Here is a 27,940-nt window from a genome sequence, read left to right on the forward strand (position 1 = left end):
TTCAACATAATATTACCGTACTGTGTGTGTATAAGGATTCCAAAATGACACCTTTTAGGAGACATGATTACGAAGCAGATTTCAAACTCAAGGCTGTCAGTCATGCAGTAGAACATGGGAATAGAGCAGCTGCAAAGATGAAGAACTTGATAGATTTGTGGAAAAGGAATGAATTGAAAAAGTTAGTTTACTGTTCTGTATTTTATTTGCTACAACTAAACAATTTTGAGAGTTATTGTGAATGAGTTGAATAAAGTTTGACTTATCTGACTGTTTTGTTTCGCCTAATGCGCCTTATAATCTGGGGTGCCTTATGGTCTGAAAAATACAGTAGTTTAAAACAAAACTTCTATTTCCACTGTGGTGACAGCAATGCATCAATGCCTAATAACCACATCACACCCAGTGACTTCAGAGTGCACTGACAGACCTTAGACCACACCTCTGAATCAGAAACATAAGAAAGATTTCCAGGTGCGTCAATATTTCCACCTGGTCAGCAGTGACCAACTCAGGGTTATGATTGGGTTATATTTTAGTCACATGCTAAATAGTGAAATTTTCAGAAACTAGAAGCTTTTTTCTCTCTCAATGGTTATAGCATTTGTGTGCTCCAAACAGGTGAAAATTGTATATATAAAAAGAGAACTGAACATTAACCAAACTGTCCTGTCGTCTAACCTTGAGACTAGACAGGCCTTCAATAATATGCATGTCATACAGTCAAGATTAAATGATCAAAGTTGTATTTAAATATTTTCTTTCATCTCGATACCTGTGTGCATCCCAGTAAGTGACTATAAGCACAACAGGGTCAGATGAAAATATAAATGTAGCACTTAATGTAGTCCAAAGACTGAAGAAAGTGATGATTAAAGTTTCCAAAGAAGACATTAAACTCTTTCGGGGGGGAAAAAAACAGTTGCACTTTTAATCAGTCCCAAATTCAGCCATGCCTTAATGCATATTTAATTACATCAATCCTCCCCACCCCCTTCTTTCCTGATCAAAGTGAGAGGGAAGATCTTGTTAAACGGAGGCATATGGACGTTAGTCTGAAATATTGAGAAGTATATGAAAGAGGAACCCTGTATTCCCTCGTGGATCCCTCGCACAATCATGCCAAAGAATGGAGCAGAATGAATTGAGGTGCTTGTTGTTGTTGTTGTCGAGAAAATCCCCAGCTCACCAGTAAAGCTATTATCCCATACTACCGAATACAATAAAATTTGAGTCACATCAGTTTTATTGATACTCTCAAGCAATTTAACAGGTAGTGTTGGTAGTCACAGAGCAACGTCTCATCCCACTTTATTCACATCAACAAACAACAGATAATGCAATAACACACAATGTAATTGTAATGGTAGATGCAGTGAAGAAACACTATACACCAGTGCTGCTTTGGTGGTATTATCATATGCTTAGACATGGTAAATGTCCATATAATTGCTGCTGAAATGCCTTAAGCAGCTTTCTGCTATCTCTTGCAGCTTCTCAGTCCAATAGATTAACTCATCTGTGCCAAAAAGAGTGATGCATACACATTTAGGCTTGGGTTGTGATTGGCTAATTTAGGTTAAGGGACAAAACTAAATGTTGGAAATAATAAACCAGACTTTAAAACCAATTTCAATGCTGCTTTTTTTTCCAATGCGGAGTTTTTTTTCCCCATGAAGCAGTTCTTAAGACAGTATAAAGGCCCAACACGTAAAAAAACCATTAGCCACTTCTTTTATTGTTCACGCACTGCTATAGAGCACAGAAATCACACCCAGAATCACACAAACATATTTCTTGTAATGATATGTTTGTATTTTATCACATCCTGATAGATATGTATTATGTTTATATACATCACAATTTTGTTTGTAGAAAAGATAAATAAAATAAAAAATGTTGAAATTAAGAATCATGTATTTTTGTGCTTTGCTGAGTTGCAAAAACAATTAGCCCATAGGTACTTAACATCTACAATTTTAAGACATGACCTTGTGGTGTCAAAAGACCAGGAAAGTATTGACTATCTATGGTCACATGCATATTTGAAATCATCACAGTGGCATTGTAGCTAGCACAGGAGCTAGCTCTGTCACATTCACTCCTTGTGTTAATTTCATTGACCAATGATTTTCATCAACAACCATTTTTATCCTGATCAAAACAAGACAAAACTAATGAACGAAGGCAAAAACCCTGATGAAATGCATTTCGCCAACAATTAAAAATGAGATGAAAATTTTCTAGAGAAATATTTTTTATGAAAAAGCAACAAAATATTAACTATTTGGAGAAGGCAAAGAGTAGAAATACGGACACGTTTCACAACAAGGAAAAAGGGATGCTCTGTAACTGTGTGGAGCAACTTTGACCAGTAAAGTTTTTTTTTAACTTTATATTTTAGCCAGCCGAATCAACTTTAGATTTAGTCTACTATAATCGAATCATATTTCGTTGAATAAAAGAAATTAGATGCTTAAATTATGACAACAACTAAATCAAAATTTTCTGTTCAAATTAAAACTGGTGTTGAAGTTTCCTTGACCAAGATATTAAACCTCCAAATTGCTCCCAGTGCTTAAAAAGATGTGTGTTTGTGTCTTTAGAAGACAAGTAAGTTCAATTCAATTTCAATTTTATTTATTTATATAGCGCCAAATCACAACAGAAGTCACCTCAAGGCGCTTTATATTGTACAGTAAAAAGTAAGTTAAGAGGTACTATGTAAATACCAGTCTATGTAAGCAGTTTTGTAGTATCGGATATATTTATCCTACACTTGGGGTTAGCAAAGAATGATTTCAGTGTTGCCTTTCTCTATGTGACATGACAAGCCTGCACATTTCCACAAATTGTCATTTTTCCTAATGGCTGTCTTCTCATCTTTCTGCTCCTGATTGGGTTTAGTGGCCAGCTGTTCATGCACCCTGAGGGCCTGCTGTTCCCTGGGGTATAGCTACCGTTAGTTGCCACCTACACACATAACACACAAATGCAGCCCTTTGAAGCTATTGTCTCCTATGAGATGTTTTTTTTTGTTTAATTTGAAGACATACAAGCTTTAAGTGTCAGTCCTACAGAGGTTTTGCAGCTCTTGCATGTCACAATGATCCAATACGGGCTAAAAATTTCCTGGTCTTATTTGTTGTCAGACAATGTATATTTCTCATGAATTTAGGTTTTGTCATTACATTTCTAATTCGGCTGTTTGTGGACTTATTGAGCATGAGGCCTCCAGTCTTTAACACATTTCTGTATAGCACTATAGACAATATAATACTCATTGGCCAAGGGCAAAGCCTATGTGCAGCAAACTTTAAGGGTTCATTGGTATTCAAATCTTCATCAAGTTTCATCAAATGCAGCCTGATAGGTTACTTTCCTCATGTTAACGGAGGACAAGATACGCGCTGTACAGAGCTGTAAAAGCTTGCAGGTAAACATGTCAATGCTATTTAAATTTAGCAGGAAGCAATCACGTTGAAGTGTTGTTGGGGAGGTATTGAGGTGAGGTGGCTAAAACGATTTCAAACAGATCTCCATCGGAGTTATTAATCCCTGTTAGTTTAAACCTTGGCTTATCTCTGACCTTTCTGTCACCCCTTCCTATCTCTCCCCCCTCTCTTTATCTGTCATCCTGATTCAATCCAGTTTTTACACATTTCCCTCAAGCTTGGGAACATTTTACATCTTGCTCTCTGGAAGTTTCAGACCATTTCTGTGGGTTCATCATGTTCCACTTTGACATTTTGTCATATCATTAATTCTACGTAACTTATCAGCCCCCCAGTAAGTTTAAGTTGATCTAAACTTTTAGGTTGAACTAAACTTACTGAAAACGCCTGCTTAACAATTTAGCAGGCACACTGCTAGAGAGAGATAGACAACAACTCAGTTTCTCGACGGAGCATTCCATGTATTTTGCATGACAAAGCTCTACCAGTTCATCTCTAAATTAGCATCTGGAGAAGCAACAAATGGTTGGTAAGATGTGTAGTCCTCAAATGCGGTCTTTCTAATGTAGGTATTCTCTAATGTTTGGTTAGAAGAGTCAAAACTCCCACAACACTTGTGCAAAGAATAACTTTACTATAGCCAATTTATTCCAACAAAACTGTTTTAAACTGCATACTGACAGCCTCCTTTGTAGTTCAGTGCACAAACTGAAATTGCTGAAGAACTTTTTAAAGAACAAAAATATAACCAATTCACACTAAACTGTATTAAAAGTTCTCCACTGAGTAGACATTACAGTCCAATTCAACTACCAGTCACAAATGATTGTGCAGAGTACACACCCAGCACTATGTGAAAAAATAACACAAAATTCTTAATCTTTCAGATGCAAACTTACACTTTGAACGCGTTAGCGTGGTTAGCTCGTTAACGCGTTAGCGCCATCCAGCCCCACGTACGGGGCGATCCGCGATAACTCGCTAACGGAGATTTGCCGCGTTAATGGAGTTATGGCGTAAACGTCACTTTAACGAGATTAACACTGACAGCATTAGTATATACACACTAGAAATGTTGCGATTTTGTAAAAGAATTTGTCCTCAAAAAAACGACATCAGGAGATGATGAGCTTGTCCTGATGCTTCAAAACAAGAAAAAGAAGAAACACTAAGATGTTTCATGGAGGTTTCATTGGGGAAAAACCTGTAAATGATAACACCCAGCAATGATGCAAAACTTTTTATGTCGCTAATGAGTTCAAACTGATGTATGAAAATGTCCAGAACTTCTGCAGGTTTGTTTGGTCTATGTTTTGGTGAAACCTAGTGGCAGGACGGAGTAGTTATCTGACCTATAGTCTGAGTATGAACACATCCAGATAGTTTTGCTGAATCTCAGCGATATCATGTGTTAATCTATCTATTTATCCCTCTGAAGCCGCTGAACATTCAGCTTAGTTAAGAGGAATTCTACTTATTTTATCCATTCATTTTCTTAAACTAGCCATACCAGTCGAATGTCAGGAGGCACAGTTATCTGTGGTCCACAACACCAACATCAAAGACATTGTATTCATTTAAACTATTTTTTTTTTTTTTGCCAGGCAAGTTTGCCACGTACTCAGTTAAAGGTTATTGTTTTGGCTCTGATATCAGCCTTCAGAGCGATTTAACCTCTCAGAAATCTTTCGCTGACATTCCACTGGTGTTTGTGATTAAAGTCATTTTTAGAGTATTTTAGAAGCCTTGGCAGGAGGTGGAGAGGTGAAGCTGCTCATTCTTGGCCACATTTTCAAGCAAACAGTGTTAATCACATCAATGCAAGCCTTTTGTTGCTGTGCGTGCGTGTGTTTTAAAGGTGTGTATATCTGTTGCTTGCCCAGTGATTACTCATGTTCACACATAAGCTGACTCTATATGTGGTTCCAATGACAATAGCACCAGTGACTGTGTGCATACATGTGTGGCTGTGTGTTTAGGGATGGTTTATATGTGTGTGTGTGGGAGTGGATTTGGCCCCCTCACTTTTGTGATTGTGACTTTATTAAAGGTGTTTGTTCTGTCGGATGGCAAAGACACAGAGGAAGCGAAAATGGAAAGCTCATAATCTGCACATTATACACATCATGTGTCAAAATATAGAAGAGTGATTTATGTGACAATCCCAATCCATGACATTCTGCTGCTTTATGGTATCAAAGTGTAATGATAAATATCATTTATTATAAGCTCGGCATAAAATTACCGTAAGCTAGTAGCCAAATGTTGCTGAATGGGGGATTTGGTTGTTTATCTGTGGGTTCTTTCATCCCAGGGAACATTGCAAAAATACCCAATGAGACATTTAAGGCTATACTGAGGCTTGAAGGAAGGTAATGAGTTTTTTCCAGGGCAAATTGACTCGTATCGCGAGTGTTCTATATTCCTTAATATCAAAGTGATAACATACAGAAAGTGATGCTGTTCTACTGCAAGTTCAAGGAAATGTGCATCTCATGAAACTTCCATTCGACGATGATTTTGATAGAACATCTGTCAATCATCTCACGGAATCAAAGGTTTTCTGTTAGCATACAGCATACACCAGTTTCTCTTAATGAGACTTTCACAAAGCAGAGTCAGAGTTTACGGTCCAGCTTAGATTTAGCTTTGCACAAACACGAGATGTCTTTATTTCTATGTGGACACCAGACACTTAATTACAGTAGGTACACCTTGCTGTTACCACGTCGGACCCCCCTTTGCCTTCAGAAGTGCCTTATTTCTTTGCAGAATGGATTCAACAAGGTGCTGGAAACATTCCTCAATGATTTTCATTCATACTGATATGAATGGATGACACAGTTGTGCACACTCATGATGTGGATCTCTGGTTACATCCTTACCCAAAGATGTTCGATTGGATTGAGTTGCAGTGACTATGGAGGCTACTTGAGTACAGTAAGCTCATTGTGATGTTCAAGAAATCAGCTTGAGATAATTTGAGCTTTTTGACATGGGACATTATCCTGTTGGAGACAACCATCAAAGGATGGCACACTGTCGTCACAAAGAGATGGACATGGTCAACAACAACATTAAGGTAGGCTGTGATATTTAGATGAAGATCATTGAGTGGGAAGGCTCTGGCTTACTCTCTGCCATTCTCTGATATTGATAAAAGTTTTAGGCTACTCTTTCATGCAGCATTCATGTACTTTGCTCTAATGAAGGAGTAATTTTGACTAAAGTGCAACAGGAATCAATAAAATTCAAATGATTCTTCATTGAGGAAAATATTCTTGGTATAAACTGAATGTATACCAATTGAGTAAATTTTATTTGACCAGACTGAGTGCTTAAAGCCCTCATAAATGAATCCAAATACAAGTGCGCTTTCTTTTGATTTTCCATTATGTAGCCCTCCATTTCTTTCTTTTTTATGCCTTTCCTTTGTGATTTGCGTCTCTGCTGAAAGAGCCGGTGAGGGATGACTGAGCAGTGAAGGCAGAAATGAAAAACACTGGAAGTGTTTAAACTGTAGAACAATCTATTTTTCCCCTTTTCTTTTACAACAGTGGCCCAGTATGCAATATTTACAGTGAAGATCAATTTGGTGAAAACTGATGAAACCAAATCTAAGAAAAAGAATCAAACCAAAGAAAATAACTAGTCTTTAACTTGAAGCTGCTCTACGCCATATGAGTTGGGCCCCTAACAGTACAGCCAATATGGTCTTCATCTGACACACAATGAATCATAAGAGGAGCTACAGTGCCTGCATATATAGTCATGAAACAGCAAATAATAATTAGTACTAAAAACATTTTCAACAGAAAAAATTAAAATGTTAACATAGGAAAAACGTTTAAAAATGTTGTTAAGGGAACAAAAAGACCCTCAAACTGCTTACAATCAGCACATTCTAGAAACAACTGGGAAAACTCATACCATAGGCACGTTTTTCCAGGAATCAGATTTAATGAAACAAATTCATCAAATACAAATCTTTAAACTTTTGATTTTGGCAACAATACACAAAAACACAGCTAGGTTACAACCGCTGCGTACGTCCCATTCTTCTTAAAATGAGGCACATTCAATAGAAAATAAATGGCTAAAAGGTGACAGTATCTCAAACCACCACCGTGTTTCACAGCTGGTGCTTTGATTGGTTTATTTTAATGGGGGAAAATATTCCTGCACAAACTGGCTTTTGATTTAAAATCTGCAGATTTTCGCATTATCATCCAACACAATAGCAAAGTGCCTCTCTCAGAGGTTCCATACAGCATATCTCTCCAACCTATGATCATAATGTTGTGAATTTAAATATTTAGGAAAGGCAGAAGAATCTACTTTTTCTCTCTCTTCTTTTTCAAACATAGGAATAAAACTTCACAAATTTATTTGTGAAGGAATTCTGTTTTATTTTTTAATTTATACCCAATCCCAAAAATGTTGGTGGAAATGTAAAACTTCTGACCCTGACTTATTGTTAAAGAAGTGACCATGTTTATGTGTGGTGATAATAGAAAGCACATGGAAGAGTAGCTAAGCCTTTGAAAAAAAAAAGTTCTACTACCAGCCAAAATATTAAGTTGTTTTTAACAGATCACACTCCCGAGTGGAATTATACCTGCCCCGATATTTACCCTGCTTCATAAATGCTCTCATTGTGGTTATCCCAGGGTGTTATGCCATACACCTCGCTCGCTGGATGCCCAGAAATGATGGCATGTAATTGAGCTACTGTAATTTGTAGTGATTGACCCAGAGGGCTGGCTATTAGCAATTGTCAGCTGTAGTGATAGATCCCTTTAGCATTATGCCACAGCCGTCCCCAGTGTCCGCACCCGCTTAACTTGTTATTTATAGATCATGTCAGGCCTGTAATAAACATAAAGCATAAACTGCAGCTAATGTGCCTCTAATGAAATCTGGACATGAGCAAGTTTATGAATTGAAATAATTCACCGGGCTGTTCTGCTGTGTCACTGGGTGCCTCTAACTCAGAAAAGGTTAGCTCTATGTGCTCATTTGCATGGTGTTAATGTAGCAGGAAAAACACAATGCAGTCAAAGGGAATGGCGTATGCAGTCCTGTAATGTTACTCTGCCTTTGGATAAGTGGTTGAATAAACCACATTCAGTCATGTTTTTCAGCCACAAGTATGACCTCCATACACTTCACATGTCTGAGGAGAGAATTATAAGGGAGCCATGTCGGATCCTTGAAATCTCCTTTTCAGGTTGCCAGAGCTTTTTTTTTTTTTTTTGCTGTAAAGAGCTTTTACTGTGATAAAGCTTAGAACTCAAGGGCTAGATAGGTGGTATTTGTTCTACAAAATATACAACAAATAACAGGTTAGAATAAAACGTTCACTTTTCACCTTCAAACATATAAAATATGCCAAAAACCCCATCACTGCATTCTTTTTCAGAAGTGCGTAACTCATCTTGGAATTATTGCAGCACTGCTGAGGAGATTTTGTCATAAAGAGCAGCTTTTGTGTTTATCCGACTGCATTTTTAGTAGGACTAAAGTCAGAAGCTACCAACTCTCAGAGTGCTGACATTTTCTTTTTTTATGGATTGAAGTGAGTTGTTTTCTCATTTAAGTCATACTTTAACTTGAGACAAATGTGGAAATGTTCCAGATTTAAGTGCTTTATAGTCAAGCTCTATGGCTTAAAACATAGACAAGTGCCAGAATACTGTAGGTGCGTGTTCTAGCTTCCTAGTAATGGCATTTATGGCATTTCTTTTTTTGCTATAACCATGAAACTATGATTTTGTAGGCTTGGCTACAGCCACCTTCTGGTAATGCACAAGAGAAAATCAGGAGGAACAGCAGTGACCTTGACAAAAAAAACTGTGAATTTTAGTTCCTTTTGCACAAAATACCCAAACTTCCATTGCAATTACATTTGCAGCTAAATTACACTACATTACATTTTTAAAAAACTAAAACGTAATTTTGTTTTTAACAAAAAATTTAGGCATCTAAGTTCTTTGAGTTCCTTTAGTTTGAGGCTAGTGCTAGTAGTTAGTTAGTTAATGAAAAAGTAAAAAGTAGAAGTTTGTTTTGTTTTTACCCATGAAAGCGGCTCCACATGGTTTACAAAGCATCAAATTGTCCTTGATATTATATGTAAAATGTGTCCATAAGTCTACTTTCTTCCTCCAAAGTGTTGACATTTTGTTGCGTTTTCTTGAGAAGATGATGTGAGTTAGCTCAACTCCGGCACGTGGGCAGATCAAATGTATGAATCTAAACTCTGATTGGATCACTTCCAAACTTGTCCCTCCATTTTATATACCTTAGTTCTGATTGGATCTTGTGTCTCAATATATCAATATATTTCATCAGTTTTTACACTTGTACATTTGTCAGAAAAAAATGGTTGCTGGCAAAAACTTTGATGAAAATTATTGGTCAACCAAATGTACACATAGTATTCACAATTAATACAGTTTACACTAACATAAATGAATCAAAACCACCTTTTCCATCAGCTAACTAAGAATATACTTAATATATCATAAACAATAAATAAATATACAATGGTGACTGTTTTCATACTCAGAGTTTCTGGTTCTCCTGAGGTTGTATTCTGATGTCATACATGCATTTCAGACACACAATAATACATTTTTATGTGTCTGAAATTTAAAGATGTTTTTAATTGTACCTTTACATAGTTTCATTATGTTGATCCTCTCAGTTCATCAGATATTATATTATATATATGACAATAAAAGTGATTTGATTTGATTATTAAACTGTTAGCAATACAATCATTGCAACAGTTCAACTTTTAAAAAAAATGTATGTAATTCCCACGTACACCAAGTTCACATTGGTAGAAAATTAGTCAAGTTCATTGTGAATTCCTGTGTTGTAAATGCTTCAAATTCCAAAGAAAACATGAAAGTGAAGAGTAAAGTTGGTGCAAGTTAGGGTAAAATGTAAAAAGAGATTTTCATCAACTCTGATTAAGGTAGTGCAGTGGCCTGTGTGTCTGTGCTGTTCAGGTTAGCCACCGCAAACGCTGCTTGTCGGAGTCACTGCCTGCACTGTCTTCTCCTAATTCTGCATATGTGTGGCACTATTTGTGCTCACATGCAGGCAATATTGTGTCCGTGTTTGTGTGTGTGTGAAAATGTGTGTGCGTGCATTTAAATCTCCTGCTGCCACCCCCCATCTTATTGCTTTCTTTCACTTCTCGGGGAGAAATCCTCTTGATTCGCCCAGTCCCCGAGGCTAGAGCCCCATACACAGCAGATGTTCCACTGAAAAGGCCATGAATGTTTAATCATTTGTGTTATTGATGCTGCCTTTTTGTTTGTTAGAAAGTGTGAACGACTGTTATATGTCTATTTTTTGCATGTTACATATCTGTGTTTGAGCGCGTGCATGTGTGTGTAAAAGAGAGAGAGACAAAATAAACATCACTCTTTTTAATCCATTGCTTTTGAAAAAAAAACCCCTCTTTACCTCACATGCCCTGCAATGAATGAATAATGAAGTCTATTAAAAATGTTATTCAGAATCATTACTGAGTGTGCTGTGTCAAATATCACATCAGTGCACTCACACAAAACAAGACAATCTCTTTTTTTTTTTTGTCAAACAAAGTTAAACCCTACTTTTACCCGATCATGGATGAACAAACTGGGCTCCGTCTCTAAACTGTGATTTGTTGAACTTAAAGCTGCTGTTTTAGTATTTGAGCTGACAGCCAGATTTGATCATAATTAGACAGCATGCCGTGGGCTTTGATTGGCACGGTAATTGGATTGTCATTGGGGCTGAAAAGCTATTATCTTTGGATCATGCCCCATGAAATTTGTTGGAAAAACTTCTGTGGCCGTCATTAAGTCAGCCATCTTGGGGGCCTTAGCAAATGAGCTTTCTATTTTTTTTCTTTTTTTCTTTTCATTTTTAGGTAAAAGAAAGAGAGAGTGAGAAGAAGGGGGGTTGAGAAAAGAAAAAAAAATGAAAAGGTACTTGTGCACCGCTGGGACCCTTAGATCTTCCGAATCGCAGCAAAGACAATCTGGGCTCTATTGATTAATGATATTAGCATAGCAGGTAGCGCTAAGTCGAAAAGCAGCGTGCTGGGTTATTGCCCATTGCTCTCACCCACTTGCAAGTAACGTAGATGGGTGTGTGTGTGTATGTGTGTGCGTGTGTGTGTGTGTGTGTGTTGGGGGGGTGCAGCAAGTGATGGAATGGGATAATAACAGAGAGGTGAGCCTGGAAGGAGTGTGAGGGAGGGGAGTGGTGGGAGGAAAAAGGAAAACTGCAGGGTGGCTTTTCATTTGCAATTGTTTATGTAAAGTATCAGGTGTGATGCCCATTTTAGGGGAATAAGTAGCAATACAAGGTAATGAAAATGACAACAGAAATGTGAGATATGAAATGGGTAGAATTTCTCAAAGCTATTGGGCAATTAAATCAACTTAGACAACTGTGAAACCTGGAAAACATCAGTAAACTTTCTCTCTTTCTGCCTCTTTTCCCGACCTCCCGGCGTTAACAGTGGAAGTACCTGTTTTTGCATATTATAGTACGCCACAAATTACAAAACAGAAACAGTTCACTGTTTATGCTTTCACATATTTTTACAAAACTGAAAAAGAAAAACAGAAATGCGAAGTATTGATGTAAAAATACTTTTTTTACAGTACAGAATTTTTTAGGTGTCTGCACTTCTGACTTCTTTTTCACAGATATCTGTACTTTTTACCCCTTATATATTTCAAAATAGGCTTCTTAATCAAGGTTTAATGTATTTGAGGGAAGATTATACTTCACATCTCTTCATGCCTTCAAACATTTCACTGATCTGAGTATAAATGGAGGAAATAACAACACATAAAAGACAATCCTAGCATATTACCAGACCGTATTGTACACAAAGAGATGAAACAGACAAAACTATGTAATTTATGCAACACCGATGGCGCTATATTCAAGAGTTAAAGTGGGCCGGAACTATAAGACACAGCATTTCTCTACATATTTCCATAAGTTGCGATACTTCAGCACTAGCTATAGAAGAGGCGCGAGCATAAATGGAGTAATATGTTGTGGCAGGTCCTTTTCAATGCAACAGCTCAACAAATATCAATAAATATTTTTTTTCTGTGCAGTCTGTTGCAGTTTGTTCCCAGCTACCTCTGTCTTTCAATGTCCTTCTTCCCCCACTCGTGAACAGAATCATAAACTCTTTAAATTTCTCTACTTGGAGCGGGAACTCTTCCCTGACCCAGAGTGGGAACTCCACACTTTTCTTGTTGAGAACTATGGCCTCGGACTTGGAGTGTCTAATTCTCATTCCCACCACAAACCCTTCCAGTCCAAGCTGTAACAACAGTTTTTAACCTGGGAGAAAGATATAGCGACAGTTGGTTCCAACAATAACCAGAGTGCCAGATTTTATCATTACTGAAACATTCACCCATTTACCAACAGACATAAATTCTAATTAGAAATAGAATTGGATTCACATAAGAAATCTACTTACATTACCAAACTCTAGTGACTTTTTGCAGTTATCCTCCTGAAAGTCTTTTTAAAAGGTTGTAATAACTATGATGTGCTCAGGGGCGACTCATCTGGTTGAAAACAAGAAATCTGACTCCAGTGGAAAAAACAGACCTCAGCGTTGTGACTTGAATAAATTAGTCATAAAGTGTCCATGGTTTTATCATATATTGCGTTACATTGTAGCATAATTGAGCATAATTGTGCTACATTGTAGCTACAATGTAGCAATTGTGCTACATTGTAGCTACAATGTAGCAATTGTGCTACATTGTAGCATAATATGTGATAAAATGAGGGTACGGCGTCCCTTGGTTTCTCAGCAACAATTACACCTCACTCATGATGTCTCGTTTTAAAATGACAATATGGTGACAGTGAAAGTGTTTTTTCACACTATTAAGTATTAGTAGGTATTAGTATGCATAAGGTATAAATGCATAAACTCCCTGCCTGAGCCTGGTTAGGGTTCCATCTTTCAAAAGGGAGTTTTTTCTTCCCACTGTTGCCAAGTCCTCACCCATACGGGTTGTCTGATTGTTGAGATTATTTTTTTAATTTAATAGAAACAAGTCCCTAAAAAATAATTAGTGGTCATTCTTGAGCCATTGCGTTTTTTTTATTAGCACTATTTATGTGGGCACATCATATTTAAGCTGGGATTCCCTTACCTGGATGACTGAGCATCCTAATTTTTTAGAAGGTCACGGTGTACATTACAGCCCATGTGCTCACAGCATCTGTTAGAGTTAAATTGTTAAATGTTTGTCATTTTTATGTTTACCATTTGTACAGTGTTTTAACTCTGATGAAAGAAATTCCACTGTCCTTCCCCCCAGATTCTCGAGGTTCTGGTGGGGGCTGTAATGTTTTATTGCAGATATATCCTGTCTGGAAGATCTGCTTCTTTTGATGTAAGCTTCCTGCGTTTACGACCCTTTGGTCAGCAGGAGGTCTGACACACACACACACTCTTACAGAAGTTCACACATATACATACATAAGTCGCTTGTCTTTAGTAACCAAGGGGGTGCAAGGGTGGTTGTTTGTACGTAGTTTTGTGGAACGTTGCTCAATAAAAGGCAGCAGAGGAGGTCACCATCTGGGGGTCATTTTCGTGGTGGACACCAGAGAGTGCTCGCGCAAAATCGTCATCACGTCTTGTTTTCAATGTATCTCAAGTAAGTCTCAAGTCTTTATCCTCAAGTCTCAAGTCAAGTCTCAAGTAATGTCAGGCAAGTCAGAGTCGAGTCTCAAGTCACTGGTGTAAAAGTCCGAGTAAAGTCACAAGTCTGAAATTTTGAATTTCAAGTCCTTTCGAGTCTTTAAAAAAAAAAAAAAAAAGAATGTTGCAGTTATGCTAAATGTAAATATTAGACCATGTAATTTTAAAATCTGTGTTTTTCTCAACACATGACAAAATAGTGAACTTAGAAAATATACACAAATTGTGAAATTGCACCTCTTTAAAATGCAGCTCAATTAAACCTAGCTCCAAGAATAATTTTCACCGACAGTTCTGAGATAAGCTGCATGTTATTCTTGGATGCGGTTGTAGGACCGGCTTTAAAATCGCATGACAAAAATATCATACATCATTAAAAAAAACTGCATCACCAACGTAGCCTGGACAACATTTGCTAGTTAGATGAAGTCAGCTATCTCATCGTAGCATATTTATATGCATATTTATAATCATACGGTTCTTGGAGTGAGTGCATACACTCATGAAGTTTAGTAACTTCAGGTCACTGCAACAAGCCCAGGTACAGTTTACCGACGGATGGGTGCAGGACCTTGAAATGCACCGTGTAGAAAGTAAAGACCATCGTACGTATCATAAGTTTACCAGTCTCACAAATCGTCGTCATAAATACACATTCGTTAACCGTTTATTAATAGGACCTTTGAGCTCAATGGTAATTAATTAGTAGTGGAAATAATTTCTGGTACGCTATCACAGAAATGTAGCAGTGACAATAATATTGTATGCTGTAATCGTACTGGGCAATTAGTGATACAAACACTGTTTTATCCTGTGAATAAAAGTATATGTTTTTGTCAATGTACCATGTAATAACAGAAGCGAAACGACAATATTGTGTCAGGACAATTACTATTTATGCACAATAAACATAAAGAAGCATAGCGCGACAATTTCTGTTCAGCGCCAGACTTGCTTGTAACCTATATCACCAATTATGTTAAGAAAAATGACGTGATTAACTACTAAAAACACTGACCTTCGTGTGGAAATGCTTGGAGCAGACTAACCTGTGAGCTGGAGTGTTCTGGGACGTTATATTTGGATCTTTGAATGGCTGCAATCCAGGCCATCCGTCGCCGTCTTTGTTACTTCGGAAACATGGCTCGAACAATTTCTCTTCAACGACGTAATCCGATAACAACCGATCTCTTTACCCGTCGGCTTCCCGTGGCTGTATGCGACCGGCTATTGCAGTTAATAATACAACAGCTTCTTGACATTTTTGTGTTTCTTTTTATCGCTGTGTGACTGATTTCAATTGAAAGCCTGCGTGCGCTAGTACCTCTTGCCACGAGTTCCCAGAATCCTTTGCGGTTTACCCCTGAATGACGTCACATTTTCAATCTCTATATAATATGTATGTTAAATTTTATATTTGGGGTGAAATATCAAGTCTTTTCAAGTAAACCGGTTCAAGTCCAATTCAAGTCCCAGGTCATTGGTGTAAAAGTCTCAAGTCAAGTCACAAGTCTTAGAACATTTTTTCAAGTCAAGTCTAAAGTCATAAAATTAATGACTCGAGTCTGACTCGAGTCCAAGTCATGTGACTCGAGTCCACACCTCTGCTGGACACAGATGAGAGGCCTCCCTTGCGCAAGTAATGGATCGATCGACTGTCTTGTTTTCTTCATGATGAATAAGTCTCTAGAATTAGCGGGGTTTGTGGAAACACAGACCCAACAGCATCCAACACACCAAATATTTGAAAACTCTGTTTTGGATTTCAGTGTGCACATTAAGCCTTGGCTCAGGACCTTTTCATAGCAACTAATCCAGATCATGCGCCAACATATTATTGACTAAATGCGTGTTCTGGATAAAACGTCTCATTGTTTCTGTTGGCTAAAGTTTGGCCTGTTTTTTGGCATCTTCTTTTTGCTGTGTAATGGTGTTTGTCTCTGAGATTGAGCCAAATTTCAATAGCAGTGATACCAACACTGGTCTGGTAATGGATTGATACTAGCGCAGTAGGATGAAAATTTTGTTTCTATCCTTGAAGATCAGTATGCATTTCACTGAATTGTGTTAAATACATTTTTTGGGGGGAAATGAAAAAGAGAATAAAAAGATAGACGTGCACTATGAAATATTTCTCAACCTCTTGGTGTTGACTGTCTGTGACTTCCCGGATAATCATGTCAGATTTAACAAATGGATTGCCTTATTGCAGTCAAATTGCTAACTCTACACTGATACACATGCATATGTATGTCACCACATCTCGGGAAAATGGTTCCCTAAGAGACAGTCTCACCAATTCCCTACAGGGGAACCCTACAGGGTACCAAATGTAGAACCAGATAATGTTCCCATATAGAATAATAATAATTATGACAATAATGTATTTGAATACAGAACTGTCATGCTTTGAGAAGCATAACATAGAGTCCTTGCTGGTGTGTGTGTGTGTGTCAGAGAGAGTGGTGTTCCACGCACATTTTGATTTGTGAGTGCGTCATTAAAGCAAGATAACAAAAATTGCTTTGCATATGTGAAAGCAAAAGGCAGTATCTGAAAAAGTAAGTCCTATAAGCTGCACTTTCTCCACTCACAAAAGGATATGCATAAACTCTTATGTTAAATGTCGAACAAAACAGTATTTAACAGCATGTCTGGATAGTTTCCTCTTCATTGCAAGTTAAGGACATTGTTGCTGCTTGTCACTGACACAGGAAGCTCTAGACTTTGGTCAGGCAACCTATCATTGTCTGCCAGGTCTCAACTCCACTTATTTGAGCTGCTGAACTGGACCATTTGACTGTGTTTGTATTGTTGGTGCCTTTTGAGCACCTGAAAAATTGTCTGGTTTTCTCTGTTTCTAACTGTACCAATAAACTATCCAAAAAGTCTGTGCTTGAGGTTTGGTTTGTAAAATTATAGCAGTTTAATAGCTACTAGTTAGTAAAACAAACAGCACAGCACCAGTACGTTGATGAGTGCAACTTGCCAACTGTACTTGCTTGCCTTAGCAAGTGCTTTAGCCATGCATCTATCCATCCATTTTCTTCTGCTTATCCAAATTCATAGTTGCAGAGAGGTTGGAGTCGATCCCAGCTGTCAAAGGGTCAGAAGTAAACCCTGTACAGATTACCAGGAAGACAAACAATCATTCATGCTCATTTACACGTATACCTTGGAATCACTAATAAACCTAACAAGCATATCTTTGTACTGTGGGACAGAGTGCACACAGACATGAGAGGGAACATGCAAACTCTACAGCTGACCGGAGGATTCCAACCTAGGATCTTCTTGCTATGAGGCAACATTGCTAGCCTCCACGCTGCTCTTTGTCCAAATCATTCAGTCATTTTTGCCTCCAAAAACAATGCGGCATCCAATCTATGAATGTTGAGACCTCAGAATGTGAAATCCAGAACTAAGGTGCAATGACACAGTAGCATGTTCATCTTTTATGTACAGTCTATGTGTGAAAGGTGTAATGCAGCAGGAACGTGTTTTGTCAGTAGCAACTCTCTCTGTTTCCTCTCTTTCATTGTGTCTGTTCATGAAAGTTTGCATGCAGGCACTGTTGATCGTGGCCTATCAAGTGTCATCTGATTTGCATTCAGTGGATGCGTCATTATTCACAACATTTGATGTCCACAAAAACACATTAGACCTCCCTGTTTTGGTGCGGAGTGGCGTTGGCCGCAACCGCCCAGACATCATTTGTGCACCCAGATAGTCAAATGTAAATTGATATGTAAGAAAATGCCCCATTAACTTTTTCATTAATGGTTATAATGCATTCTGAGTGTCATCCGCGGGGCGGTGCGCTTCCCTGAGCAAGGCCGCACACACATGTGCTGCACACACAAACAACAAGGTCCCAAATACACAGAGAAACAGGCGCACAAATGTATGCTGATAATTCACTGAGGAAATCTTGAAACACACTAAGAGAGAATTATTTACACACCTCCATCACTAAACTTCACATGTATTTATCTGAGTAGAATACCATTTTAAAGCAATTGTTTTATCACCTTTTCTTTTGGATTTTATCAATTCAAGCTTACAGATGTGTTAACAGGTATCTGAATGGACTCATAGTGGGATTAGTTTCCACATCCTTCCATTCGAGTTGCAGACCAGTGGCCTTGAGTGTGAGATGGCTCACCTGTGTTGTCACGCACAGACTCTCAGGTTTCTATGAGCTTGGAATTTGTGTTTTTTCTTTGCTAATGAATTTGACAAAGATACACCAATTAGATCAGTCCCAACTTCTGATGACTTTGTATAAAGACTTGCTCTCTTGATAACTCTCTGCATTCATATTAATAGATTGAATTTAAGAACTTAGTAATTGAGAAAAATGCAGGTTATGAGTGTTGTTGTATGAAGTTTTTTTTTTTATAGATTTTGATTTTACTTATTTATTTTTTTTACTATGCAATATAAAGGAGGCCTCTTTAGGTTAATTACAGTTATAGTTTACTGCTGATTGATAAATGCAAGTTATTCACATCCTCCCTTTGTTTCTACTGCACATCCCTGTTTGGTGTACAGTTTTATGCAGTTTCACTTAATTTATCTTTTATATATTATATGTACTGTGTGTATATTGTTTTTAATGTGCATTCTGTTATTAGCATTGTTCAATTCTTTTCTTCTACTTTGTTATTTGGCCACAATTGAATGAGCTGGTGGATCAGTAAGGTATGCTAAGTCCAAAGTCAACATCACAAAGGTGGCGAGATCATCACGATAACTCATACTAAACACATTAGCCTGCTGACCTGTTGGACACATGCTTGCATTGCCTGACAGGTTGACAAGTGGTTGCTGGAGGTTGTTGACAGTTGCAAGCTGAAACCGACTGCAAAGAGATACACAGTACTGCACTGAAAAGGTTCTTGTAACTGCTTTGGTGGCTAGTAGGTTGCCATGGCCACCTGTAGTTTGAACAGAAGAAACCTGCTCTGCAAACTCACTGATTAGTGAAACTGTGAAAAGTGTGATGTAAATGTTTCCCTTCAAAGTAAAAGTTGCATTTTTGGAAATGTGTTGCTACAGTGGTAAAGGTTTTTACTTTGAAGGTTATATCTACCAGGCTCTATTTCCAGTTTGCATCATAGTATTTTTTAGGTTTCACTACCACTCCATACATAATTGGCAAGTGCTTGCAGGCATTTTGTTCATAGGGCTACACCATAGCCACAGAGTAGATTTAACACAGTACATCAATGTATGTGACAGTGTCATACCCACATGCGATGTTTTATTAAATCAGGTTTAAAGTTTCACATGAGAAACATTACAAATAATTGCTCCCTTGTCTTCTTCTTTCCCTTTATATTCTTTATAGATCTCTATCAGTAGTTTCTCTGATCCTGTGATTAGTTTATTTTATGCAGAAGAGGAGTCAAACAATAGATTAAGTGGGAATACAAACTGAAGTAAAGACAAACAAAGTTTAGGACCTCCAGTGTGACACCCTTTATGTTATCTGTCAACTAACACAAACAGCTACAGGGTGTTGAAGCTGCTTCATAGTTCACTCCTCAGGTGACAGCAGAAAACAAATAGAACAGTTGTATAATGGCTTGTGTTATGTTTCAGTTGTATTCTTTTACTTAATCGTCATGGATGGAGGTAGCTGTCTTTTTGTCCTCTATCCTGGTTCTTTACTTTATCTTTCTGCTCTTTGTGTTTATAAGAACATTTTGTGTTTTTGTATATATTTTCTTTGCTGTTCACATGTTGTTGCTGTGTATTAGATTGAAAAACAAAACACGTAACGCAAGAAACTCTCTGAAAAGAAATGTGGTCAGATTCCAGGTTTTGTCTTTTCAGTACCGACACCATTTGTTATAATTGCTCATCAATGCAGCTTAAACTGGACCTTTTTCAACCAGTGTGGACAAACTGTAAAAGTGAAACATTTACATTTGCGTTTCAGTTAATGAAATCATTGCATTTTGTGAGGCAAACGTATCTTCAAATGTTTTATTTTTTAAACCATGTTTTTAAAGTCCTGGTTACAGCAAATAGAAAAAAATCATTAAAAATATTTATCTGATAAACAATTACATGAAGAAAATCAGTCATTTTAATTATAAGTTGTCCTGTTATCTCCTTTTCAACGTGTAGTACCTCCCACCTGTTTTTCTTTTTTTTTTATTTGTCTGTCCACACACAAGCTAACAGCATATATACACAAACACACCAATACTCCCACCAGCAATCACCGCCAGAGGTAATATGTCTATTGTTCGACCAGCACGTCAAGCACTTATCCCTGAGTGTTTGCAGGCTGCTGAAAGGAAAGAATTAAAGGTGAGTGTGTATGTGTAAATCATTCACACACACAGGTCGCTAGGCTGCAAAACCATGGCAACATTTACGGGATCAAGCACGAGTGGCAACTGTGTGATTTCAGTTTATTCTGACGTTTGTGTGTTTATGAACGTTGAAGCATGGAGACTGTAGATAACTTGGCACAATAACTAAGTTGGCCATGGAGCAGATGGAAACAAAAACAATAAAAAAAGAAACAAAACAATGGTGCAGATATTAGAGAAGAGCACAGTGAGATCCATGGATGCTTAGGTGAAGTTATTATCCAGTTATGGCACGCATAATGGCAACAAAGCTGTACGGTAAATTACAAACAGAAAACAAAGACCTGAGTTTTATGGGAGCCTTTGAGTCGCTTCAGGCATCTTAACTTTTTGTTGAAAAGGATTCTTCATCTGCTTTTTGATTAAATGATGGTGTAGACGTCTATGAAAAGAAAGAATGAAAAGAAGAGTCAGTGTCATGTACAAATCTAGTGGCTTTCACCTGCACAAACTATTTTTACATTACAAACTGCATTCTGGAATAACAGCACAGATCATTACAATTTGCCTTTAGATATATTTTAAAAAATGCTTTTATTTTGGTTTGATTTTAGAACGCAAGCTGGAATGAAAAGCTTGGTGGTGGGCTGGATCCACACCTGGACCATATTTCACCAGGGTGCATACTAGAGAATGGATTGGATCATAGGTGAAAGTGTATTCTTACCTGGATAATGGTGAGCATATATATGTATATCTATATATCTATATAAATGTATATATATTTATGTGTTAATTTATGCTTAATTACCGGTAAACTGAACTTTAGTTAATAATTATTTGCTATTTACAGTTAAGTGATAATTAATGTTTACTTACCATCTTTAACATATTTAATCAATGGAAACTGATGTTTATGGTTTTTGATGTATTTCACTCACAGTTTAGTTTTATAAGCACCCAAACAAGCTTTAGGAAGAGCTCAAGGGTGTAAATGCTCATAGGACTTTAGTGTAATTATGCTTAATAAAAAGAGCTAGGTTTAACCCTAACCCTGAGGTGCCCTTCGTCCAGGTATCTACCTGTGAATGACTGGAATAGTGAGTAACGATTGTGTCACAGCATTGATGCTAAAGTAAACCCTGTGACTATTTCTGCCAACAGTATTTGAAGTGCTCTAAATGAGAAGGGGATCAGTGATGAGTTGAAAAACCATTATCACAAAACGACAGTCGCATTCCCTAATCATTAGTACATATTATAGAATAATGTAAAATGTCCTTCAGAATGTCATATTTATTTTCTCTTATCAGCAGTGATACAATAGATAATATCCTTCCATAGATTCAGCAACTGGCATATTCTTATTTACAAGGCCATCCTTGATCTGCTCCCATCTGACTTTGTATAGTTTGCTGTACGCAATTTTGTGGACACTCTCGCAAAACATATTTTAAATTTCATGCTAAAAATGCATTAAAAATACCTTTGATGTTATTAACGAGAACACATTCAAAACTAAATGAACTACACATGTGTCTCATAAATCCCTAAGATGCACCAGAAGGGCCGTCAAAGCTGGTCATATATGCCTGGACAATCTTTGAGTGCATTTCCTAAAAAAGAATATAGTCAATGTAAATAGAGCCTGCAAATCTAAATAGACATTGCTACTCTGCTAAAGGAACATAATCTAAAATTCTGGATAGTTCCTTTCATGCACTGCAACATTACTGAGTGATTTTAAGGTGAAAGCCAGGATGAATATACTACATCCTCGTGTAGTATGAGTAAGCGTTTGGGTTGTCTCTGGTGTCTTTACTGCTGTTTTATATTTGCTGCATCTGTTTCTGTTCATGGCTTCATGCACCAATAAGACAAGTGGTTATTAAAAAAAGAAAAAAAAAAGAAAAAAAGTTTGTGGGAACAGAAGAGATTTTAAATTCTCCGGATTCAGCCCTAAAAACATAAAAAGGGACAATAATTCAGACTAAACAGGAAGCCACATTAATAGCTGTCCCCTGTCGGGCAGCTATCAGTCAGTGTTAGCGAATCCACAAAAGTTTGGCAGCCATCGCATGAACAGCTGGAGTTGTGATCATTCTTTCCATTTTCTTTGACACCTACTTAGAATAGATTAATGAAAAATGAAACGCCTTTCAGATGTTCTTTCTGCACTTGCTCACTCACTCCGCTTCACTCGTGCTATTAAATGTACTGTTAAGGAGTGAAGACATTAACAAAGTGCAACAGATAATGTGGACATTTTGTGCGTAAGCCGCGATATGAGAGATGTATTAATGGAGGGAAATTATTGCGCATTCAATTACGCCACAAAGCCTTCCAGAGAGGTTTGTGCGATTTTGCCGCGGCCTGTCACGACGGGGGTCCCCCCCCCACCGCCACCACCACTACCACCACCTCGTCTGACTGATGAGCACCCTAATCTGCTAATGCTAATCTCAGCAAACGGAGTGGAGGTGGTTTCGATGTGTGTGTGTGTGTGTGTGTGGCGATGGTGGCGGCGGTGGTGGGGGGTTATCTGACGAGCCAAACGCCTCGACTCGCAGCTCGCTAACGGTGGCCAATAAAATTAAAGAGCCGGTGTGTGCCCGGGCGGCAGAGGAAGACGAGGGAGGAAATCAGAGATAGATAAACAAATAGAATCATAAAAAGGCAGGGCGCTGGTGAAGTGGTAATTCAGTGGGAGTTCATTAGGGGAGAGATGGAGGAATGAGGAGTGGAGGGCTAAACTGTGGATGACATTACCTCTAATGTGGCTCCCCTGCAGAGTTTGTGATAGGGTGGCCGTTCCCGGCGAAAATAGGGTTTTTAGCATGACGCCACGCTCACAAAGACAAACTCCCACTAAATAGGATTTTTTTTTCTTAAGCATTGTACTATTTTATTCCCGAAAAACATCTCCAAATGGGGTTTTCAAATGCGCTCAGGCATACAGCCAAGTTGAGACAACATGGACAAATGAGTTTTGTGGTGTGGCAAATTTGTACAGCGCAATGATGTTTGGAGCACTGAGCCTAAAGCAACATTTTTCTGTCATAAAAAAGAAAAAGAAAAAAACAGACCACCCATCAGTTGCATTCCATCAATTATACTAATATGAAACAGGACTTGTTCTGGACAGAGTGCAATTGTTGTCTGTCTAATGTGAAGCTGCTCAACATTCACTGACCAATTAACCTGTCAGCACTTTTTCTTGATGCTGAAATGTTCATTTTTCCTGCTCATTTTTCATGTCAGTGAGCATCATTTAATCACTTAAAGGGTCACTTCACCCAATTTACCAAAAAAGATATTTTCTCCCGTAGGTCTATCTGTATCTATCCATGAAGAAAGATTTGGATTTATTTGTTGAGATTGTCATTGTTCCCCAGACCTCTTTCTCTACCCTGTGCCTAATGTATTTCCACTTAACTTTTCAAGCCCTGTCATTTTTTACCTTTCTAACACATACCCTCAGGCATCCCAGTCCCCTGGCCAATCCCTTCTTATATACACCCATGTGTAGACAAGCTTCTACAGTAAGTCTGTCACAACCAAATCTCACTTCTTAAGAACGTGGTGACACATAATGTTTAAGGAAAATGGCAAAGGAAACTCAGCTGGGATCTTTATAGTGTTTTTCTGTTACATTTATAGATAATGGTGGCTCTAATCAAACACAAGATTCTTAAACTCTCAGTAAGGAGACCAGATCTATTTTCTTACTCCTCCCAGTTCAAGTTATCTATGGTGGGTGCTGCAGGACAAACAACTCTGGCTGCCATTCATCTGTAGTGAGTGTAGTGCTGTTTTTGCAGTTGTTAGCTGCTGTTGGCTGCTGTTAGTGAACCTTTCTTTGAAGTGTATGTAACAGTTATGTTGCCCCTTTCCTTTGCATTTTCGCTCCTTTGTTGAATGGGACCCTGCTGATAAAACTGATAAAACAGTTATGAACCTTCATATCTTGAGTCTGAAGGTGCAGACGCAAATTAAAATGAGTCTCCACGGCACTCAAACACCTATGAGCTCTCTTCTCCTCCATGTTTGGTCTACTATATATGTGGCTGGCTACATAAAAAGTGATTAGGTGTTTAAAATCAATGTACACACTAACATCTGAACGAGTCACATTAAATGTCACCCAAAATTGTGTTGGTTGTAGGTAAGCATGATCAGGAAACAGATGAACTAATCTTAATGCAGTGAACTGATGCATTTCTTCATATCCAATTCAACTATCTCATAGAGACTACGCTATTTAAGCTCCTTTATTCCATATTTGGTGTGCTTATGCAAGCCGCTTTGCAACAACTGCAACAACTGCTCAGAGATTACCTCCTCCATTCATGCAGCATGTGAATGCATGTGAGCATTGTCTTAAATGTTTGATTCCTGCTCTGTTCTGACAGGAACTCCACACTCCAATAGAAAAAAAAAATCAAACAGTATTTTTGGTTAATTGAATTTTTTTCAGGCAGCACGGTGGCACGGTGGTTAGCACTGTTGCCGCACAGCAAGAAGGTCCTGAGTTCAATTCCAACATCAGGCCGGGGTCTTTCTGTGTGGAGTTTGCATGTTCTCCCCGTGTTTGCGTGGGTTCACTCTGGGTACTCCGGCTTCCTCCCACCATCCAAAGACATGCAGCTTGTGGGGATAGGTTAATTGGTTAATCCAAATTGCCATTAGGTGTGAATGTGCGAGTGAATGTGAGCACGAATGGTTGTCTGTCCCTGTGTGTTGGCCCTGCGACAGACTGGCGACCTGTCCAGGGTGTACCCCGCCTCTCGCCCTATGACAGCTAGGATAGGCTCCAGCGCCCCCCGCGACCCTGAAAAGGATAAGCGGAAGCGAATGGATGGGGATGGATGAATTTTTTTCATAATGATTTTGTTCCTGACTTCATATGATCTTCCTTCATCCCACAGAGAATACACAAAAACCAACATAGTTACAGAAAATATGTTTACAGTTAGGGCTGGGTTAATTTTTACTTGTTAAACGTCTTCTAGTTTCTAAAACTACGCTTGTTTAGCTAAAATGTCATGCAACCCTACCCCCTAGTGCTTCCCCAACTAATTTGAGTATTTAGTAGTTATATACAAAACATACAGTTTGCTAATATTTCCTCCCCTAACTTCAGCCAGTCACAGCAGATGGCCCCGCCCCTCCATGAGCCTGGTTCTGCTGCAGGTTTCTTCCTGTTAAAAGGGAGTTTTTCCTTCCCACTGTCGCCAAAGTGCTTGCACATAGGGGGTCATATGATTGTTGGGTTTTTCTCTGTTGTATTATTGTGGTTGTGTTTTGGTGTTGTATAAATAAAATGGAACTGAATTGAATTGTGTGTGTGTGTGTGTAATGTGTAGTGCCTTTCTGACTTCCCCCTAGTTGCCTCTTTGCCATTACTTTGCTCCATTTTAAGGAGAAGCCTGATTATGGAAATTTAGGAGTGGCAACTTAAAAAGAACGCATAAAACATGAAGCATTCTATGTGAAATTAGTTAAAAAACAGCAAATTCAAAGATCTTTGAATCCAGTTTCTTTGTTCATCAATAGATGCCAAAGGGATTACAAGTGAAAGAAGTGCTAGCAGCACCAGCATTATCTGTCTCTGTTGTCTGCCGTCTACCTCTGGATGTATTTGTGAGACGTCACTTCGTCTGTAAACAAATTTGTGTTGCTCTTAGCGTTCTGGCGGATTTGTTGTCTGGTGGAGTGTATTTAGCAGATGAAACGTGTTGTTGTGACAAGCATGATGGAACACATATGTCGCCGAGGGCCATCCTCCCTGCCTCCCGTCTCGTGGCTACATAAGCAACTGATTGTGTTTTTCGGAGGGAGTGTGCGGTGACGAATGTGAAGGCTGTTGTTTTGTCGTGTGAGCTGCTGGTGTCTCATGGTGCTTTAATGTTACCCGAAGCATGTGTGCGTGTGTGTTGGTATGGGTAAGAGTTGTTTATTCCTTTCTTTCTCTCCATTATGACATTCTTCGTTTTCAGCCTAGCATCTCTACTCTTGTCTTCCTCTCCTTTTTTCCGTCCTTCTCTCCTCTTCTCTCCACTCCTCTCCTGTCCCTGACTGTTATCCAGCACTTTAGAGTAGATGTAATTGCTCAGACAGAGCAGGCGTTCAGAGCACTGTCGATGTAAATGCTGCTCCATGGCAGTGGCTGACTTAATGAACAGCAGGGCTCGCAGCCCTCTGGCAGCACTTAAACTTTAAAACATCTATTATTGAGGCGTGAGAAAAAAACAGAGTGGCCAGCACTGACCCCTCTCTCATCCCTCTCTTTTTATATCTCTAGTCATGCCAGTGGAAGGGTTGATGTTGTTGAAAGATAAAGGTGCTGTGTGTATCCTTTTTTAACTTCAGTATCCTTGTAATGTATCCCTTTTTAATCTCTGTTAATTTATTATAACTCAATCTGAAAAGCACATCACATCTACTTTTCTTTGGCTTCAGCACTGAGCTTCCTCTGTTACGTCTTGCCATTAATACAAATATAATATTCTTTGCTTTAGAAAAACATCAGACAAGGACAGATAAATCTATTAGAAGGTCTTAGGATGAAGTTGAACTATGGGCTCAACTACTATACAACAGAGTATATTGGAACACGGAGCTTTTAAACAACACATGACTTCATGTTTTGGTAGAGATGCACCTATAGTATAGGTCCTTATTAGGCTAGTTTACGTGTCATATTTAAAATGGGTTCTCATGATTCATTTCAATGTGTTCCACAGGAAAATGAGTTAAAGTAATTTAAAAAAATTACACTTACATCACAGAGTCATTAAACAGCTGAAATTAGTTTGCTGTGGCTTTACATATGCATGATCCAGTGTAACACTTTGAGCTTCCTGGATGTCTTAAATTATGCACTGTTATTACCCATTATTAGACAATATGACATCTCTCCCTTTCCTATTTCTTTCCAGTCTTTTGCACTTGAGACAATAGGTTAGAACAAGTCTGATGGTGTTGTTTTCAGCGCACAGCTGTGTGAATCATGAACAAATCGTTCAATACTCGAGAATCACTTTACTGACTCGTGAATCATGATTCACAAGCCCAACTGACTCACTGACTCATCCCTGTCGCTGTTAGCAAACTAATTTCATTAGTAGAAATATATCTAGCTTAAAATTAAAATTGTGTGAAAAAAAACAACAGCCAGTTTCTTAACAAAAACATTTCTGCTCTGAACTGGAAGAAAAACCCCTGAGTAGAAAGCTCACATCAAGACAATAGCTCCTCGGTTCACAGTAGCATCGCTCAGCTAACATGCTAACAACACATTTGAGTTACTCACCCCCTCCTTTTTGATCCTATGCAACCCATATCCGATCACGGTGTGACAGTGTGAACGGCACAAATCCGATATTTTCAAATCC

The 27,940-nt window shown here is 38.3% G+C and overlaps 1 long non-coding RNA gene across 13 annotated transcripts in view; it reads left to right on the top strand.

Annotated features, from left to right (window-relative positions):
• LOC102302168 overlaps positions 1-27,940 on the top strand; it is a 445,058-nt gene that overhangs the window by 102,411 nt on the left and 314,707 nt on the right. For 6 of the 13 annotated variants that reach the window (XR_006055031.1, XR_006055030.1, XR_006055032.1 and 3 more), the window contains one exon: positions 21,158-21,280. The exons of the other annotated variants lie outside the window; for them this stretch is intronic. This is a non-coding gene — a long non-coding RNA (uncharacterized LOC102302168). The remainder of the gene's footprint in view (positions 1-21,157; positions 21,281-27,940) is intronic. 13 annotated transcript variants of the gene reach the window in all.

This window comes from Haplochromis burtoni, unplaced genomic scaffold (assembly GCF_018398535.1).
Source record: "Haplochromis burtoni strain Fernald_Lab_line unplaced genomic scaffold, NCSU_Asbu1 Contig_196, whole genome shotgun sequence".
Taxonomy (NCBI): Eukaryota; Metazoa; Chordata; class Actinopteri; order Cichliformes; family Cichlidae; genus Haplochromis; species Haplochromis burtoni.